Consider the following 16,786-nt stretch of genomic DNA (forward strand, 5'->3'; position numbering starts at 1 on the left):
CGGACTGGATTCCCCCGGAGTCCGGAATGGAGTCGGTAATTTGGAAAACCCGGACCGGATTCCCCCAGAGTCCGGAATGGAGTCGGTAATTTGGAAAACCCGGACCGGATTTTTCCCGGAGTCCGGAATGGAGTCGGTAATTTGGAAAACCCGGACCGGATTCCCCCAGAGTCCGGAATGAAGTCGGTAATTTGGAAAACCCGGACTGGATTTTTCCGGAGTCCGGAATGGAGTCGGTAATTTGGAAAACCCGGACCGGATTCCCCCGGAGTCCGGAATGGAGTCGGTAATTTGGAAAACCCGGACTGGATTCCCCCGGAGTCCGGAATGGAGTCGGTAATTTGGAAAACCCGGACTGGATTCCCTCAGAGTCCGGAATGGAGTCGGTAATTTGGAAAACCCGGACTGGACCCTGCAAGGGGTGATGTCTGGAGCTGATGTTCCTTCATGGTTGTGAATGGTTGTCATCTTTTGTGTATCTTCTGTGCTACTCCCATTCTGCTGAGATGTTAAGTTCATCAGAGCTTGCCTGGTAGACCAGTCCCCTGACAAGAAACTTCAGTTCCCTTCCCCTGGCTCATAAGTAAACAAAACTGACTAAAATTTAAAAAAAAAAAATAAACTTTTTACAATTTTCAACACTTCCATTGCTTTCACAGCTGCAGCAGAAATCACTGAGTGCTTTGAGTGCAGCTTGTTGGTCACTTCTTCTACCACACAGATCAGCACTGCTTTTAAACCATCTCTGAATGATTTACCAAAATATGGATATGATCCAGTATCAGTATCCAGCTGAGACGGACAAGGACTCTTTAACCGTTTCAGGGTTACAGAGTGTATGTTTATTAGCAGTGCTGGGCCAGTGTGTTGGGTCACCCCCTAATACACATGATCCCGAATACAGGTGAATACAGGCTTTTTATTTACAAAAGTATTGAATGCAAATACATATTCATAACTCAGGTGCCACCCACTCTCTGCTTCCTATGCTAATTAGGGAAAAGCAATTAAACATGCTTGTTTGTTCCTTGAAATGGGTCGGTGGTCTTTTTATGAGCAGGGGTCACAAAAGGGAGGAAGGGATATGGCTCTTCCTCGTTCTGACCTTTCTACCTTTTTAATGCAAAGTGACAAATGGACCCTTGGCTGGGCTCCTAGTTCCATGTCTTCAATGGGTTTCTAATTTGCAATTGTCTTATGTTCTTGAAGTTCCTCACCAGATTCTTTGTTTCTCATGATAAGCCCAGCTGAACAAGCATAAAGTTGACAATTTGTTATTAGCCAGTGATTAACCTCTAATTTTAGCAAGGCCTCTTTATCTACCTTTAATTTTAGCAAGGCCCATCTATTTATTTTAATTAGCTTTAGCAAGGCTTATTTTTAATTAAGACCTTAGCTTGTCTAAAACCTTGAATTCTTCAAAGTTTGTGTGTCATGAACATGGCTATCATTTAAGTCAGCACCTCCAGCACCTGCTGCTTCACTTTCTTGTGTGTGTCACAACTTCAAGGGACAAAAGAATCAAAAATCTATAAATAAAACAATAAGAAAGCTGGATTAAAATGTGTTAATTTTAAGACAGGTTGTAGAAATCAGCACTCAGCAATGTAAAAGATGACAAGTTTGGACTATTTGGAGATTGGCCCAATTTATTGGAAGTTGATTTGGCTCAACACTCACTCTTCCCTGTTCCTGCACAAAGGTACATTCCTTTCTCGAATGAAGATGAAAAGCAACTGAAAAACCCCCAAAACAAACAGATGATTTTCTACTGGATGCTGCTGAATTCACCAAGCTTTGTCCAGCTCCACAGGGCTTGACAGCAGGGCAGTATTCTCAGAAGACAGAAAGTAATTGTAGTAGTCAGGATTGATCTTTTGTACATTTGAAAATTTTCTTGGCGGTACTACTTCCAGTGTCTTTTGCAAAGACTCTGTTATCTTCAGAAGCACTATTCTCACTTAATTGCTTCACTGGGGGCACAGTAGGGATAACGCAGTGTGGGGGTTACACCTAAATGTAAACCCATTTTCTCCACTTTCCCTTTCCTGTTTGTGACTGACATTCAAAATATTCAAAACCCCACTTTTTCCCCACTTTGTGGTCTGCAGATGAACAGGCTGAGGACTAACAGTTCATTCCCAGTGTTGGAAAATATACCAAGTTTAAATTTTTTTTATAACTTTAGTCAGTTTTCCCAGAATCACAGAATGAACTAGTCTGGAAAAAAACTTTGAGATCATGAAGCCCAACCTACACCCTGGGGGTGAGGGAACTGAAGTTCCTTTCCAGTGCATTGTTCCACCAGGTGAGACCCGATGTGTTTAACATCTCAACTTTGTGCGTAGCAAAGAAGACACAAAAAATAGCAGCCACCAAGGGCCATCAACTGACCATCAGCTCCAAACAACAGCCCTGGCAGCATTGGAGATACCTGGTCTGAAAAAGGAGATGAGGACCTGGAGTGGAGTGGTTGATGTTGTTGCGGTGGCCTGGTTGCGAGGTTGGTTTCCAAGGGGATGGTTTTGTGTGTTGTGGTGTGGGATGACATTGGACAGGCTGTTGTTGGCCAAGCCTTTGGGACATGACCTTAAAAGGAGCAGAACTTCATCCAGTGATGGCCCTGAGGACCACAGTTGTCGTTCCGATTGGGAACAGCTATTTAAAGAACGACATAAACTCTCAAGGGAGTTTCACCACGAGAATTCCCCTAGTTTATTACTTCAGGCCTGTTTATAGACAGATACGTGGAAAGTACAGAAAGGAAACTCTTACTGGTTAGTAAAGTGCTACATTACCATCATTGGTCAGGGGCTCACTACCCCCCTGACTCTCTCCTGCAAGGGAAAACAAGAGGACTGCAAAACAACACCTGCAAGGCTGTTTAGCGTCCCTGAGAATTGTTTTAATTCCTTCTCATATTTTTCCCAGGCTACTTTCTCAGGCAGCCTGAGGAGCTATGCGGCCTGTAATTTGTACAGGCACTGTGGTTCAGATTTAGCATCCATACACAGTGACAAAACTGCGTCAGCACTGAGGAGAATGCCATGGACCAAGACTGTGTAAGATCAAAATGAATATGCATCAAGCTGATGTTACACCAGGGGTATAAAAGGAGGAGCCACCATCTTGCGGATGAGCCTCTGGCAGTCAGCCACCTTCCCAGTGCTGTCCCTTTTACTTTGTGAATTTTCTTATTGTTCTCAATAAAACTTTTGTGAGAAACAGAGTAACTCTTCAGGATTTTTAAAAAGTTTAATAGGAAATAAAGTAAGAGACAAAAGTCCAGCGCTGGGGTGCTCCTGGCAAGCAGCCAAAGAACACGCCAATAGTCACCAATAGTGTTATCTTTATAGTCTTACATTATAGAGATACATGTGTATTCATAATGTCCATACATTATTCACACATTCTTGCCAACTGTTTGATGTTATGGGAATTCTTCTGTTTGGTTTCTTCATACTCTGGTTTATCTGCATGATATCCTGTGTGTTAAGTTAATATATTTTATTCCTTCTAGTGTCTCCGTCCCGTAGGTCTGCATCCTCTGATAAGGATTTATAATGTCCTCCTTAAATTTAACATGGTACTTTTTCTAATTGTCCTCCCGTGCTCTGGTTTGTGTCGCAAGTTATCTTATCACTTGGAGAATTCAGTCAGTGGAGGAGGGGGGTTAACATGATTGCTTTACACCATTTATTTTTGTTATGTAGAGGTATTTTAATGCACAGTGTTTAGTTAAGGCCTATAATATCATATATTCGCTACACCACTATTTAGATACACTATACAGTGCATACATAAACTGACAGATTATACTATACTAAAAAGCAGTTAAAAGGAAATATAAATTGTACCATATCAAAATCTTTGTGATTAATAATAGGAAAAAGCTAATGCATAAATGCAAAAGCCAATACTATATTGTCATCTTTAACACTTTTTTAACTCATTCCCACTTGGGGTCAGAGTGCCATTTTTCTCGTCTGTACCTTTACCTTTTCCTCATCCCTCCTTTCATATCTTTCATATTCCGTATGTCTATCCAACTCCTGCAAGGCCCCACTCTGCCATCTGTTCCCACATCCAGCCACAGTGTCTTGATGCCCCATTGCAGCACACCTGTCAATACCCCCAGGCTGCTCTTCCAGCACCACAGCCTCTGTAAAGAACCAGCTGCTGGCCCAGTTCAGCAGGCAGGCACAGCTGGGAGGGCACAGGGACGGGCAGGTGGCTGGGGCATCCTGCAACTTCATGGGGCTGGGGAGCAGCCCCCGCCCACAGGGGTGGTGGGGTCAGACACTCCCCAGCACTGAGTGCTGGCTGCCCCACAGCCTCAACTTCGTCCTGCACTTCCTGCACTGGTCCCCAGCCCATGCTGCCGGACCTGCACTTCCACACCTGGAGAATCCATACTCCTCACCACAGACAAACCCAATTAAGTCCTGCGTAGCAAGTAGACAAACCCAAATCCTCCACCCTGGCTCCATAACGTCCTGAGGAGGGGTGGGGGCTTAAGAACAATACCTCCCTGTTTTCCCTCTCTTGGAAACAAGGAATACAAAAGACTTGCAGCTGGCCCTGTATGATACTGAGGATTTTGAAGATAAAGCAGAGAACTTCCCAATCCTTACTGTTCTTTCCTTATCACATAGACTCCTGCTGCTGTCTGCCTTAACCATATTTCTCCACACTCCAATCAACTCTTTCCCAAACTAACACCATATTGGCCCCTCTGGGTATGGGCTCTTGAAACCCTTTCTCAGCACCTCTTGTTGACCCTCTGGGCTTCCATGTCCTTAACTACCTCCAGAAGAATGTTCAAACCATCTCAGCATTCTCCCAAAGGACCCTTTGGAGGTATTTTGGGATCCTCATCCCTATAGTCGAAACCCTTTTTCGACTTTCAACCCTTTTTCAACTTTTTTGTTGCCCACCCAGGGAATCATGCCATGCTTTACTCCCTAAAATTGTACTCCCCAGTGAGATTTGCCAAGACCCTTCTTGGCTTTCCCTTACCATCCTCTCTGGGTGTCTATATCCTGTTGATTCTACAGGGACCCTCCCTGTTCCACCTCTCATCTGTTTCCTAGACAGTCTTGGGAACCCATCCAATCGCCTGGTGCTGGCCAGCACCAAAGGCAGCTGGCCACCAAAACTGGCTGCCTCCAGCTTCTCTTGCCACATGCTGGACCCAGATGGTGGAAGGATCATGGATGAGATCCCAGTTTATAGGAAAATCCACAAATGCCAGAAGTTTACATCCAAAAAGGAGACAGAGGAGTCCTTTATGCAAATAAACAGAGAGAGTCCACCAGGACACACGCCAACAGTGGTTTCTCTTGCAAGGTTTCAGAGGGGACAGTCTCCTTTTATCCTAAACTCCCAGCTGCGTGTTGCCCTCTTGCTTCAATCAGTGGCTAAGGTGGGTGCAAACTAAACTTGGCTGAACTAGGAAGGTGCAGCCTTCCCAAACTGCCTACCACATACCTCCCCCTGAACCTGTCATTTTACCCCAAAGTTCAGAAGTTCAGTCTTGTGCAGACCCACTTCTGTGTTTCACAAGCCAAGATGTCTGGGCTTAGTAACAACTTGCTGCCCTAAGTTAGTAGAGACCTTAAAACCAGTTTAAAAGATATTAACACAAATACTTTCAGGCATCAAATTAGTTGTAAAAACATTAGCTTTCCTCTCAAGACTCTGAAAGCAAACGGATGCTGTAGCCAAAACATTGTCCTTGGAATCATAGAGCACTTTCTGGGTGTGTGTTTTTATCTGCTTTTCCATGGCCTTTGGGTGAGCACCAAAGGTGACAGCCAAGGGCAAGTGAGCGGGTGAGCAGCAGAGAAAGGCACGGGGAGAAGGGCAGACAGAAAGGCCCCAGATCGCTGGGAAGCAGGAGACCAAGCATCAGTTGCTGGCTCCCAGAGCCACTGGCAGGGCCATGTCTCCTCCATGCCACTGACACTGCACCTGCAGGGCTGAATCCAGCTCTGCTGGGCTCTGCAGCTTGGACGGCAAGGACACAGACGAGCTGGAGCAGGTGCCGAGGAGGGACTCTGAGATGATGTGAGAGCTGGAGCACCTCTCTGTTGGAGCTGACATTGATGGCTGGGTTCCCCTGGGTTCCCCAGGACCGAGACTGACAAGAAAGAGGCTGTTTTCTTGTGTTCAGGCTTAGTTGTTTATTCTTTCCTTATCTATATTACATATATACAGAGTACAAGGAGCTACATACACTAAGATAGAAAGGTGCAAAACAGAGAGTGAAGAATCTTTCCAAGGTCTTTTATGTGTCAATTTATCCAATAATCAAATGCCAAGTTATTTTTCTTAGTGACCCAATAACCCAACACCTGTGTTCTGCACTGCAGATTTCTTTATCCAACCACTATTACCTAAAAACTCTTAGAAGAAGAAGATGAAGAAGGAAGAAGAAAGGGACAACACCCTAAATCTTCTATACTGTCTTTTGTTTTCTAGTATAGCTTAAACCCTAAATCCTAACTTTCTCACACAGTGACTTAAGAAAACTCTACCTAGCCTATACACTCACATTTCCAGTTTCTCCACTTAACTTTGAAAGCTGTCTCCATGGTGTTGTGCTAAACTCAGTGCTCTCTTGGGTGTCAGAGCCAAGCACCACAAATAAGGGCCTATTTTCTGTATCTCTGACCCCAATGCCTCTCCTGCAAGGAAAGCCTGAGATGGGCTTCTTTAGCCTGGAAAAGAGACTTAGGCTTAGGCTTGACTGAACTGTGGCCTACCCCAGTACATGACAGCAACTTACAAGAAAGCTGGACAGGGACTTTGTGCAAAGGCAGACAGGGACAAGGACAAGGGAGAATGGATCCAAGCTGAAAGAGAGTAGGTTTAGATGAGGGATTCAGAAAAAATACTTTCTTGGAAAAGGTTTCCCAGAGAAGGTGTGGATGCCCCGTCCCTGACAGTGTTCAAGGCCAGGCTGGATGGAGCTCTAGACAAGCTGGTCTAGTGCAAGGGGTCCCCAGCCACAGCAGGGGGTTGCAACGATGTGATTTTTCAGGTGCCTTCCAAGCCAAACCATGCCATGACTTCATGATTCTGGGATACCTCCCCTCCTCGGTCTCTGTCAGAAAAAGAAACTCGGGAGCAAGTTCCACATTGCAGACTCGGTCCTTTGGCAGCCTGCAACTGTCTCAACAGCGGATGAAAAGTGTTGCCATTACTGACACAATTTATCCTTTCTACTTGAAAATTAAAGGCTCCGCTCTTGTCCACTCTCACATAACCATCAGGACAGGGAATTCTCCCCAGTGATATAGAAAACTCTGTAGCCCACACAGAGTATGTTATAAGATTAGGTATGTGTTTATTCAGCATGGAGGTATCTCCTCCAAAGACATGCACACCCTAGAGACCTGCCCCTCTCTTTTTATTCTCTACAGACTAGGGCTACACAATACGCCTAATACACATTCATTTCCTAACCCTGCCTGTCCCCACTTCATATTAAAATTAGCTCCACGCCTCTTTGCGATTGCCCACTGCTCCTTGTTGTCACTCTGGTGGTTGTCTGGGGGTCTTTGGGATGAAGTCAGCAATTTTCCTCTCAGTTGAACTTATCACCTTGTCTCCTTATGCATGCTCCTTTTAGTCCTTTGACCATCTTTCAGACTTTGATACCGTTTCTCCCAGCTTAGGGGTCCAAAGAACCCCCTTATCCTGTGGTGCCTTTGTCCTTGTATCCTATTTGCACATTCTAGCTCTTTATCTTATCTTGTAGTCTTGCTCTCCTCCTGCTCTTGTGGGAGCAGTAAGCATTTCATACGGTTTTGTCAGCCTCCCCTCTTTTAGTCAAAGCACTTTTTAATGCTTGATTCCTAATTCTTAATTTCCCTGTTTCACCACGGAAATGCTTCATCACACCCAAGGAAGAAGAAACCTACAAGCTGACATTTTTATGCATTTGTGTGTTGATTTATTTGGTGATTTCTTTCATAGGTATTTATTTCTCTGCTTGTTTCTTTCGTTGGGCGGAGCGCGCGGCGGCTCCTCCCTTGGGCTCGCTGAGGGAACGGACGAACGGCCGCGCGCTCCGGCGGCTCGGCAGCGGCAGCGGCAGCAGCGCCTCTCTCCATCGGTTTTCCGCTCGACTTTCCGCTCGCTCTCCGTCCCCTTCTCCCTCTCACACTCACTCTACTGCCGTCCCGTCCCGTGCCGTGCCGTCCCTCTCAGCCTCTCCCAGCCCGGCTTATGCCGCGTCCCGCAAGGCGCCCGTGGGCGAGTCGGCCCCCGGCCCGCCCCTGTCGGGCCTGCCGCGGTCCCACCTCGGCCAGGTTCTCTCCGCACTGCTTGTGGCGCCTCTGGAAGAGTTTCTGGAAGAGCTCCTCGCTCTGCGGGTGGCGGAGCGGCACCGTCTTTTGGCTCCGCCTGGCGCGGGCCCTGGCCCGGCCCCGAACGAGGCCCCTGCCAGAGCCGCCCCGCTGCCGCCCGGCTCCCGCCCCGTCGCCGGCAGCTTCCCCGAGCCGAGCCCCGCCGCTCGTCAGCTGGGCCGCCGGCCCCGAGTCGCCGGAGCCCGGAGCGGCTCGGGAAGCAGCAGTGCCCGGGGCGGTCGGGTGCTCCGGGCAGAATGCCGAGAGCGCGGTGCCGCCCGGGCGGGCGGAGAAGCTTCCCCTGGAGCGGCTCTAGCGGCAGGGCCCGCTGCTGGGGAGCGGCGGCTGCGGCAGCGTTTACTCCGGGACCCGGCTCGCCGACGGCGCCCCGGTAAGAGACGGGGCTGGGTCGGAGCGGGGCGGGGCGGCGGCGGGCGGTGAGCTCAGCCAGCCGCTCGCCTTGGCTTGCAGGTGGCCATCAAGCGAGTGTCCCGGGATCGCGGCTCGGAGTGGGCGCGGCTGGTGAGTGAGCGGGGCCAGCGGGAGAAGCCGGCGGGTCGTGCCGAGCGGGGCTGAGGGGAGGCCCGGCGGGCTGGGAACCGGGACACCGCGAGGGGAGAGAGCGCGGAGTGAGCGGGGGCCGCGCAGGGTCCCGAGCCGGGCGACGGCGAGCAGCGGTGGAGCCGGGCAGGGGGTGCTGAAGGCGCGGCGCAGCATCGTCCCCGCTGACGACATCGCGGTCCCCCCGCAGCACGACGGCGCCCTTGTGCCCCTGGAGCTGGTGCTGCTCTGGATGGTGTCGTGCCCTGGCTTCCGCGGCGTCGTGCGGCTCCTGGACTGGTTCCAGCTGCCCGACGGCTTCGCGCTGGTCATGGAGCGTCCGGAGCGCTTTCAGGACCTCTGGTACTTCCTGGACGAGCGGGGCTTCCTGACGGAGCCCGTGGCGCGGGGGCTGTTCTCCAGGTGCTGGAGGCCGTGCGGCACTGCACCAGCCGCGGCGTCCTGCACCGCGACATCAAGGCCGAGAACATCGTCCTTGACCTGGCCACCGGCGAGGCGAAGCTCATCGACTTCGGGTGCGGCACGATCCTCCGGGACACTCGGTACACCCGAATGTCAGGTGAGCCCAAAGCCGGGGCCCAGCCGGGCAGTAGAGGTTCTCCCCTTTACTGGCAGAGGGGGAAGAGGGAGGAAGGGGGGAATCCTTCTTCAGCCGGCTGTAGCCAAGTTACTTTTCGCTGGGGCAGGGGCTGGCTGTTGTGGAATGGGAGCTGGCTGGGAGGGAGGGAGGGAGCAGCATCAGCCTGATGAGCTGCGCCCCTGTCCCATAGGAACAGCAGAATATCGCCCGCCGGAATGGATCCTCTTCGGCTGCTACCGTGGCCAGCCAGCCACCATCTGGTCCCTGGGCATCCTGCTCGATAACCTGGTCTGCGGGCACCTTCCTTTCCACACCAATGAGGACATCATTCGGGGCCAGCTCTTCTTCCCGCCCCGGGTGTCTCAAGGTGGGGATGTGCCTCCTCACAAACTTTTCTACGGGAAACAAAATTCAGCCATCCAGTGTCTCGAGGTCAGGTCAGAGGTGGTGTTTGGGGCTTCAAGAGCACCCAAAATCCTAGATACTAGAACATTTATTCTGAGAGAAATCCTGTGATGTTCACAATATTTGGAGGCTGCGCTTCTTAAATGAACTTACAAAAACTTTGCCTCCCATCCAGAGGAGCTCTCCTTCCTCAGAGCTCCACATGGAAGAGAGAGCAGGAGAATGGGAAAAATGCCAACTGCTATGATGATGACAGTAGGAAAAAACAGTAGCCGAGTTCAGAGGGAAAAGGACATAAGGTAAGGAGACCAAGCTAAGTCCACAGGATTTACTGTGTGGTAGATTTTTAGTTTATGTGCTGTAGACAGAGCTCGGAGAGCTTTCCCTGTGGTGTGAGCCCAGGGAAGCTGTTGAGCCAAGGAAGAGCTCAGCTGGACACTGCATTTCAGGCTGTGACCAGAGGGAAGGATGGCCATGGGGAGAGCAGCCCAGAGCCCAGGATTGCCATGGGGTGCAGGAGGAGGCAGATGGACAACAGCTTTGGCAGACTGAATGTCCAAGTACCCAAGGCTTGGGTACTTGGTCTCAGCCTTGCTGAGAAAGGGCCCCGTGTATCCCTGACAGGAACTGATGTTTTCACTGAAGATTGAACAGGTCCTGATTTGGCTTTTTAGCTGTGCCAGAAATGATGAGATACTAAGGAAGGGTGTGCATCTGTCCCTGCTTCCTCCACTCCCCTTCCTGGTCATGGCATGGGAGCCCTGGAGCAACTTGGGCAGGCAGAGGCCTTCCAGAGAGCCACAGATCAGAGAGCTCTGCTGAACTTCCTAAATGCCAGTGAGCCTGAGATGCTGGATGTGTGGGAGCTGGAGAGCTCTGAGCATCCTGAGAGCTCAGCAGCATCTGTGCTCAAAGGCTGCTAGGGAACTGTAGGAGGGAAGGGCAGCAGCAGAAGGAATGAGGGGCTTGAGAAAAGCAGGTTTTGCCATCCTGCAGAATGGCCTTGTGGGGACTTGGCTGGAGAATCAGTGGTGTCTGTTAGGTGCTTTAGGGGCAGGGAGTTTATAGGGATCTAAACAGCTTCCCATACATCCAAAAGGCCAGTGGAAGCACTGTCACCTGACAACATGTTGATGTCACATATGTGGATGCCAACTGGGAATGTAGCCACACTTGTACAGAAGTGAGCATGAGGGGAGAAGTGGCAAATGTGCAACATGGTGTTTCCTTCACCACTTCTCTTTCCATTCCCTGTCCTAGACCAAGCTGCAGCATCAGCTTGACAATTTTTTTCCAGCCAAGTTCTAGCTAAGAGCGTGGCTAAATGTCATGAGGCATCAAAGGGGGAGAGTTGGATGCTTAAGCTGTATACTATTAAAATAATATATTAGAATTAATACATAAACAAAAATTATTATAAGAATGTATATAGAAATATATATTAATAATATCCTATTCTATTCAGGCTTCCTTGCTGAATCACACTGAAGGGGATATGAAGAGGGAGTCATTGTGTCTCCCTCTGATCCCCCCAATATGCAGGGCAGTAAGTCCTGGTGTTGGCAGTGCTGCAGAGTCTCTGCAAAGCTCTCTGCAGCTGGATGTGCAAGAGTCCCAGGAGATGAGGTAAGCCAAGGTGTCTGCTGCTCCAGTGTGCTGTTCACCTCACTCTTCCCATCTCGCGAGGTTATTTTGCACAGTCAGCTCTCCCATGTATTTAGGCAAACCTCTGTGTATTCAGCATTTGGCCCTATCAGTGGTGATCCAGCCCAATGTCAAACCCAGCACCATATGGCCCAAGAGCAGAGGTGGTGGTGGGGAAGAGGAGGCAGGGCTGAAAAGAGCCTCAAGACAGGTCCTCTTCTGGACCTGGCTGTTGATTCCCTCTGTAATGTTTGTGGTGTCATTTGGGAACTGTATTGCATGGGTCTGGATGCTGCAGATCTTTGAATACTCTAATCCTTGACTGTCAATTTCTTCAGCCACATTAACATGTTTGGGCAAATACTGGCTAATTTAGAGGTATTTACAAATTCCAGTGGTGCCTTTGTAAATGTCAGGCATAACTTCTCTATGCCTGGGCCTCCACTGTGAAATGAGATCCCAGATAAATTCTGGGGTATAGATGTATAATCCGATCAATGTCTAATATTAAGGTCAAGGCTTAAGATCAGACAAGGCGAGCTGCTAGAGAAGAGTAATAGGACTATACCTGATGGGAAGATATTGGCTTGGAGAAGTGTGAGAAAATGTAGCTGTCAAGCCTGTCTGAGAGATAACAATAAAGGAGTCTCAGAAGTATCACTCACATTGAAAATCTTCTGTAGGGCTTTTAAAGTGCTATCTGAATATCTTAGCATATGAGTGTAAAAAAGCCTATTTTTTCTTGAAAGATCAAGGAGGTGTAATATCATTCTCAGGAGACAGCAGTGCTCTGACCACATGGAGCACGAGACTGTCACCAGTGTAAGGCACAAGCAGGCAAAGTCAAGCTTTGCAGCAGTACAAAAGCAGCTGCCCTCCATAGAGACTCGTGTCTCAGCTCAGCAGCTCTTGCTGCTTCAGATGGGCTGTAGGAGCCACTTGGCTCCAAAAGGAGAGACAGCAGAACTGGGGGGTTATGATGCAAGTTGAAGAATGACTGCTGTGTTTCAGCCGGAGCTTGGCCAGCTCTGTCTGACTCCAGCAACTGAGAGCTTAAGGACAATGAATCATCTTTGCATCTTGATTAGTTTCTGTGTTGCATTTCCTCCTTCATCAGAGTGACCATGCTAAGAAGGGTTGCCTCCTTTCATGCTACACACATTCCCTCCTTTCTCTTTCTTCCTCTTAATATGTTCTTTTGTCTTCCATTTTCATAAGGCCAAGATCACCAGCACATCCAAAGAGGAGAACTCTTAACAAGCAGGTTGGTATAGGGCATGTCTGTCCTCAAATGACCTTAAGAATTTTGACACAGAAGTGATATTTTGAATGGTTGGATAAAAACCATTCTTTTCAAGATTTCTTTCAATTGATTTCAATTCCTTGATGGGCTCAGTGGACTCTTTGAAAAGCCCAATCACTGGGAATGTGCTGTGGTGGTGCAGTGAAAATTCCTCCAGTGTGAAGTGCTGAGTGGCTGGAGCTGGAGTGGTACCTTGGGGCCCTGGAAATGCAGTGCAGGAAAAGGAAACATTCCTCTCCATCCAGCACTTGCCCTTCATCTCCCTGTAGCCTTTCTAGTATCACAATTAGTAGACAGGCATTTATCTTGAAATGGGAAATTTTTCCAGTCCTTCGTCTTGCCCTTAAAGGAGAAAACCTTTCCTTGGGGCAGTTACTGAGCTGAACCCTTTGAGATCTGAAGGAGATCCATGGACATTGTCTGGTTCTGCACTGGGAGAAATAGGGAAACCTCCTCTGAGGGGAAGTCCTTGTGAAATTTCCAATTAAGGAGAAGGAGGTTTCCAAATGGATGCAGCCTATGCAGGGTCTGAGTTTGTCATCCTCTGACAGCACAAGCCCAAAGCCACCTATGGCAGGTTCACCATGACAAATCTCTTCCCCGACTCTCTCTGCCTGGGTCAGTGCTGCAGGCTGAGGCTGCAGGAGGAGATGCCTTCTGCCTTGTCCCTCCCTCCCTGCCTTGCCTGATCCCTGACAAGTAGAATTGTGCCAGACAAAATGCAGTCTCTGGTGCATCTGTGTCAGCCAGTGCTTTCAAGTTGAAAGCCTCAATGAAAGTCAGTTGCTTTTCCTTTTTCATCTCTGGGCATTTACTGATAGGAGAGATGAGACTTGAAGACATAATTTTGCTGCTGAAGAAAAAGGGATCAGATGTCCTGGTCCCTTTGCTCAGGGTTTGTTCTGCCAAATCCTGGGTACAGCCCCTTTGGAAAGACTCCTTAATTGCTGATATGCAGCTGCAATGCTGAATGCAGTTGGGGAGAATTACTGCTCAGTATTGTTCAGGTGACATTTTTGCTTGATTACTTGTGGAAAATGAGCTATTTTATTAAACCTTATCTGTTTCGCTTTTATTACTGACCATATCATTCTTCAGGAAAAAATAGTTCAGATTTAAGAAATATGTACTTTTTTTTATTGTCTGGCTTCCTCTTGATTTTTTCCTCTGTGATGCCATGTAAAGAATGATTAGTTTTCAGAGTTCTAACGGTTCTCTTTAAGAGTGTTTAAAAATGACCTGCCTGCCTCTATTTCCATTTTTTGAATTGTCTGGAACTGCCATGATCAGTACTGTTTTGAGGCAGGTCATGTTTGCATTTGTTTTGGGTGTGTCTGCAGGAATGAATGCAGGAAGTAAACCTCTGTAACAATGAAGTAGAAAAGTGGAACATTTGGATGGCCAATTTTTTGCCTACAGAAGTAGGCTCGCTGAATACAGGGGACATCCAATGGGGAGTGCAAAGCTTCTTTTACCTCTGTCACATGAAGCCATTGTTTGTGTCGCAGGATTTCCTTTTTTATGAAGGAAAATATAAACAACCAAAAAACCCCAAACCTAGAACTGGGTGGGAGTTACAGAAATGAAGGCTGTGAAAACTAGCTTTTAAAAGCAATTACTGTGTAGGTTTAATTGTCAAATTCTGGAGACCACTGTGGGTTGCTAACTGTTTGGAAGGAAAGGGATTTCAAAGTAGTCGGTGGGCAACAAGCAGCACATAAGCAAAGCAGTAGAAGCTCTGTCTCCTGGCTTGCCAGCTCCATACAGTTCAGAGAAATTCTAGTGATTATAATTTCTTGAAAAATAAATAGAAAGTGTTCTTCTGAATAATTCAAAAACCCTTGAATGCCTCACCTTTTGGATGCATTGATTTTTAAGGTGGGAGTTCAGCTAACTCATTTCTTCCCTTGTATCTGATCTACAGCTTCTTCTAGAGACACAATGTCAAGGAAGAAGTGGGTGGACACCTCCCATAAAGAGAGCCCTTTGCAGCCTCTCCATCCAGGTGGCCTCCCTCCCCTGCCTGGCTGGAAGGCTGATGCTCAGACCTCCCACCCTCTGGGCCTCACCTTAGCCCCACCTGGCATGCCCTGCCAGCTGCTTCTGCTAGCATTTAAGGAGCTCTTGATAATACCGTGCTACTTAAACCCACATTGGGATGTAGCTCTGTTGTGGTTCACAATGAAGCAGATTGCCTGCTTTGTTCCTGCCCGCCCTGGTGATCCTGTGAGGGACTGTAATGTATGTTTTGGCTCCAAGAAAAGCTTGGGTTTGCTTCTTAGTGTGGAACAAATATTAGAGTAATGAAATGGACAATTAAACTGCTCACTGTGGAGGACAAGCTCATGCTTTCGTATGTCAGCCTTGCATCTCATGCTGCCAAGGTTTGTTACTCATCATGAAAGAGTTTAATAGAAAAAACCCAGATTCCATGTTGCATCGGAATGGAATTGCTTTAGATCATTAAGAATTCTTATGACATGAACAGGACAAAACCCTTCCAACATTCACTTGCCATTGTCCTGGATTTCTGCAGCCCTGTGTAAAAACTTACTATAGGCAGAGTGTTTGGAATTGGTTTGGGACTTTCTGAAAGATGTGTGGAACAGTATGCAGGGCTCTCCTAGCAGAAAATCATGCTCCATGCCTCACAGAGTAAGTACTTGAGGAAACAAGTTTGCTGCTCCAGAAATTTCTCAAATCAGTCAATTTGCCAGTAAGAGAAAACAGATTTGGGATGTGTAATCTGACTTTAATTCATTGTGGAGAAAAACAGAAGAGCACTTCTTGTGATCTGTGTGTCTAACCTAAGTGACCTTGCCTCCAAGAACTTGGAAAAGTGGGGAGAGATGGAATCAGTAGCACAAGGATCTGCACAGTGATTCTCCCACAGGCTTGAGGAAACAGCCCACTTCCACTGGGCCACGGCTTTTTAGCCTACATCAAAACTTCATGCTTCAGATTGTGGTGGTGAATTCCCCCAGCCTTGTCAGGCCACACTGTGACCTGAGAAACGCTGGTTAGTCCTTGGCCTTGCTGAACAGCCCCTGGGCTCAGCTCCTCTTGAGCTTATCAGAAACACTGAGCGCCGCCAGGAACTTGTGCTGTCTAACGAGCTCCTGGGGTTTTCTATGAACAGCCTTGGAAATTACTTTTCTTGCCTGAATGGCATAACATCCTTCTTCTCACACTTTCAAAGGCCGGGTGCTGACCCAAAGTGCGGCCACGATGAAGCATTTTATGACTGAGGCCCACTCTCTTGTGGCCCATGAACAGCGGTCCAAAGGAGGCCCTTGGAGCTCTCCTGGACCACAGGGGCTGCCAGCAGCAACCGCCCTCGGAGTGGGGCCTCTCAGAGCCAGCGAGCTCTCACGCTTGCTGCACTCGCAGGATCGCCCATCAGCAATGGATCCTGGGCCGATACCCCCACTCCTGGAGGCTGCAGTTTAACTACTGTTAAGCTTGAGTGCTGTTAAGCTTTTACGCCATATTCCTTTTTATCCTTGTCCCTTATGTTCCTTTGTCAAACACACCTAAACACACACACAAAGATAGTTCTTGGTTCATTTCTGGTTTCATTGACTGCATTTTGTTGGTTGCTTTTTTCCTTGTTTTCCTTACCTTAACTGATTTGTAAGTAAGAGTGTGAATGTTGCCAATGAATTTTGTTGAGCTGTTGTTTCATATTCAATCTGGTTTTTACCAATAACCTTGCTGGAAAACTTTTAAGCAATCTCAAACACTTGTTTGTAACAAGCTGTGGGAGCATTAGGTACAACCTCGGTTGACACTGAAAAGCAGGAGAGTCATTCTAAAGTGACAAGTTTAATTGCCCATTTTATTACTCTTCTATTTCTTTGACTCTAGGAAGTAAGGCCAAGCTTTTCTTGGAGGCAGAACGTGTGTGAGATGCACTTTGGGATTATCCCATAGCTCTGG

At 48.0% G+C, this 16,786-nt stretch overlaps 1 protein-coding gene across 2 annotated transcripts in view; it reads left to right on the top strand.

Moving 5' to 3' along the window:
* The window catches only part of LOC111942001 (uncharacterized), a 235,442-nt gene that overhangs the window by 113,806 nt on the left and 104,850 nt on the right, over positions 1–16,786 (top strand). The window lies entirely within an intron of this gene.

The sequence above is a fragment of the Cyanistes caeruleus genome, chromosome 2, assembly GCF_971803275.1.
Source record: "Cyanistes caeruleus chromosome 2, bCyaCae1.hap1.1, whole genome shotgun sequence".
In the NCBI taxonomy this organism is placed as follows: domain Eukaryota; kingdom Metazoa; phylum Chordata; class Aves; order Passeriformes; family Paridae; genus Cyanistes; species Cyanistes caeruleus.